A 4,101-nucleotide genomic window follows, 5' to 3' on the forward strand; every position below is an offset into this window, starting at 1 on the left:
CTTCACAAAAGTCTTTAAATCTGCAATACTGAAAACTAATGTATTTGTTTCTAACTGATTTATTAATAAACTGGGAAAACTTCATCCTCTATTACAGTGTTAGACCATGGCCAGGAAAACTGTTCTACATCTACCATGTTTAACAGGCAGGAAATATGTGGGTTTGTCAAGCATGAAAATGATTAACAAGGAACAATCCTTACAATCTGAAGGAGGAAAACCAGAAAAAAAAGGAGCAAATAGAGGTGGAGTAGAGGTGGAGAGATAAGGTTAAGCGTCACTAAACATAAATGAAACTCAAAGGTTGTGAATAACAGCAGAGCTTCAGTCCAGACTAGTTTCTCTGTCTGAGTTTCTTCTTTCTTCCTCATCAACCAACTCAAGCAGCGGTGAGTACAGCTGATAATATTCACTGTTTCTACCATCAACAGCAAACTGATTTTAGTCATTACTAAACTTGGACAATTTATCTTGCTGCTTTAAGAAATACACAGAATTCCCTTTGATTTTCTTCAAAATGTTGTTTGGAAGAAAATGGAAACTAAATAAACATGTTAGAGTGGATTATGCTGTTTAATTCAATCGACATTTTTTTTCATAAGGAGTTGAAATCTTATTTAGCCTCAGTCAATGACAGGGAGAATCCTCCCAGCTTAAAGTCCACAGAGAGACACACCCAGTCAGACTGATCCCAGTAAAACCTGTGAGTCCATGAAATGTTGGTTATTATCTCCATTACAGTTCACATGATCATCCAGTCAGATTGATTCAACGTTTTCTAAGGAAAACAGTGACTTGAAGGCAATCTCTCCAGTAAGGATGCCTGTACCGACAGTGGAGAGGAAAAACTCCAGGAAGAAACCTCCAGCAGAACCAGGCTCAGTGTGAGCGGCCATCTGCTGAGGCCCACTGGGGTTCAAGGAGACAGAAGCAGACATAGAAAAAGAAGCATAGATACAAAAGGCAACTGTCAACCAGCTCCACAGGCGGCCCCGTCCAGGAAACACACAGCCAGGCAGACGAGCTCCGAGCCAGCTCCCATGTCAGAGGATGAAGAGAGCACATCCAGTTAGTCACAGTCAGAGAAACAGGACTACACTGGAAAACAGGCCAAGCTCCAACATCTAGAAACAAAAGGTGTTGATGGCAGCAGCACAGCTGATATTTCTCTCCAGGATGGAGTCACAGCCAAACAGGAACAGACCAGATGAAGCTACTATGAGAAAAGCAGAGAGAGCAGATCGTTAGAGATTGAACTAATAGATTCTGCAGAGTGGGAGAATAGAGATAGAATGAAGCAGAATGATGAAAAAGGGGTCCCTATGTCCTCCAGCAGTCTAAGCCTATAGCAGCAGAACTATAGAGATAGCTCAGAATAACCTGAGCCACCCTAACTATAAGCTTTATCAAAAAGGAAAGTTTTAAGCCTAGCCTTAAAAGTAGACAGGGTGTCTGCCTCACGGACTAAAACTGGTAGTTGGTTCCACAGGAGAGGAGCCTGAGAATAAACCTGTCGGTTTATGATGACATGAACAAAACTGGTAAAGTTAACAATCAGTTTAAATGATAGTGAAGCAATTCATTCATTCGCAGTTATGTCGTCCATTTCAACAACTCATGACCAACTCTAAACTAGCTTGATTTGGTTGTTAGTTTATTATCATATTGAGAAACAAGATATTTTGAGAGTCATTGTAATCCTAGACAGAACCACCAATGGAGCTGGTTTACTGTTACCTTCCCTAACATAGAAATTATTCATAAATTAGTGCTTCATGTTTCTTTTCTATGTCTGCTTCTGTCTCCTTGAACCCCAGTGGGCCTCAGCAGATGGCCGCTCACACTGAGCCTGGTTCTGCTGGAGGTTACTTCCTGTTCAAAGGGAGTTTTCCTCTCCACTTTCCCTGCATGCATGCTTGGGGAGAGGGATTGCTGCAGAGCCAATCAGCTGGGTTTGAATGATCTGATTGAATTGAATGACATGTTGCGCCTTGATACCATGAAATTAAACCAAATTAAATGAAATGATATTGATCCTGGGATGTTCACTCATCCATTATTGAACTGCTATCTTTGTCAGTGTTTCATGCTAACTTCAACAGCAGCTAAAATGTTTTGCTATCTCATTTCAGCTCAATGGCACCACCACCACAAAAAAAGCTGAAACAGCAGAAAGATCTACAGTCTTTGCCCAAAAATAGCAACAGCAACGTGAGTACTGGTTACTAAACACAGGCTCAAGAGTTAGCTGTCTTGAGCTAGCTCTTATCATTGATGTCCAAGTCTGATGTGGTTGGAGGTGTTGGAACCAGTCAGCGTTGCCCTGTGAGACAGACAGTCTGTGAACAAGAACTGATGTTAGGATGCATCTGGTTTCACACTGACAGTGTTTCAGAAAGCTGACGGTCTGCCTCTCTGAGAGACAACAGGTCCTGTAATAACAGCTTCTGTTGCTCCTGAGGCCTCCTGCTGTCAGGGTGATCACATGTTCTTCTCCTTTGGTCAGCTGACTGAACTCACCTCATGTAGCCTGATCAGAACATCATGTCAGACCTTCAGATCAGGAACATCTTGCTTATCATTGATCTCTGTCTCCTGTCCTCAGAGTTCAGACATGTCTTCTAGCAGCAACCTGCGGTCTGAGGATCAGTTCCTGTGCTCCATCTGTCTGGATGTCTTCACTGATCCAGTCAGCACACCATGTGGACACAACTTCTGCAAAGCCTGCATCACTCAGCACTGGGATGGAAATGTTCTCTACAATTGTCCTCTGTGCAAAGAACATTTCACCTCCAGACCTCAGCTGAAGGTCAACACCTTCATCAAAGAGATGGTTTCTCAGTTCAGACGCAGCAGCTCGGAGCAACAAGCTGCCAAACCAGGAGAAGTTCCCTGTGACGTCTGCAATGGAACCAAACTGAAGGCCCTGAAGTCCTGCCTGGTGTGTCTCCTCTCCTACTGTCAGACTCACCTGGAGCCTCATCTGACAACTCCAGGTCTGAAGAAACATCAGCTGATGGAGCCTGTGGAGAACCTGGAGGACAGGATGTGTCTGCAACATGAAAGACCTCTGGAGCTGTTCTGTAGGACCGACCAGACATGTGTCTGTTTGCTCTGTGCTGTTTTGGACCATAAGAACCACGAGTTTGTTCCTCTGATAGAAGAAACTGAAGGAAAGAAGGCAGAGCTGAGGAAGACAGAGGATGAAGTTCAGAAGATGATCCAGAACAGACGAGTGAAGATTCAGGAGATCAAAGAGTCGATGAAGATCAGTAAAGATGCTGCAGACAGAGAGAAAGCAGAAGGTGTTGAGGTCTTCACTGCTCTGAAGGAGTCTGCTGAGAGAGGCCTGAAGGAGCTCATCAAGGAGATCGAAGACAAACAGAAAACTGCAGAGAAACAGGCTGAAGACTTCATCAAAGATCTGGAACAGGAAATATCTGAGCTGATGAAGAGGAGCTCTGAGGTGAAGCAGCTCTCCCAGTCTGAAGACCACCTCCACCTCCTCCAAAGCTTCTCCTCCCTGAAAGCTGCTCCACCCACCAAGAACTGGATAGAGGTCAGAGTCCGTCCACCAACATATGAGGGGACTATGGAGAGAGCTGTGGCTCAGCTGGAGGAGGAGATCAGAGAGATGATGAAGAAGATGATGAAGGCTGAGTTGAAGAGGGTCCAGCAGTCTGCCCGTGGATGTGACTCTGGATCCTGATACAGCTCATCCTTACCATCATCCTGTCTGATGATGGAAAACAGGTTTACTGTGGGACTAAAGGACAAGATCTACCAGACAATCCAGAGAGATTTTCCTTGTTTTACCAATGTTTTTGGACGTCAGAGTTTCTCTTCAGGCAGATTTTACTTTGAGGTTCAGGTTAAAGGAAAGACTGGCTGGGAATTAGGAGTGGCCAGAGAGTCCATCAACAGGAAGGGAAACATCAGACTGAGTCCTGGGCATGGTGTCTGGACTGTTGTGTTGAGGAAAAGCAATGAGTACTCTGCTTGCGCTGGTCCTTCAGTCCGTCTCCATCTCCATCCTGGTCCTGAGAAGGTGGGGGTGTTTGTGGATTATGAGGAGGGTCTGGTCTCCTTCTATGATGTAAT

The 4,101-nt window shown here is 44.6% G+C and overlaps 1 pseudogene; it reads left to right on the forward strand.

The window, feature by feature from the left end:
• Positions 1 to 262: 262 nt before the first annotated feature.
• Positions 263 to 4,093, forward strand: LOC119780531 (annotated as a pseudogene).
• Positions 4,094 to 4,101: the final 8 nt, after the last annotated feature.

Source organism: Cyprinodon tularosa, unplaced genomic scaffold, assembly GCF_016077235.1.
Source record: "Cyprinodon tularosa strain WSP-4 unplaced genomic scaffold, ASM1607723v1 ctg1617, whole genome shotgun sequence".
In the NCBI taxonomy this organism is placed as follows: Eukaryota; Metazoa; Chordata; class Actinopteri; order Cyprinodontiformes; family Cyprinodontidae; genus Cyprinodon; species Cyprinodon tularosa.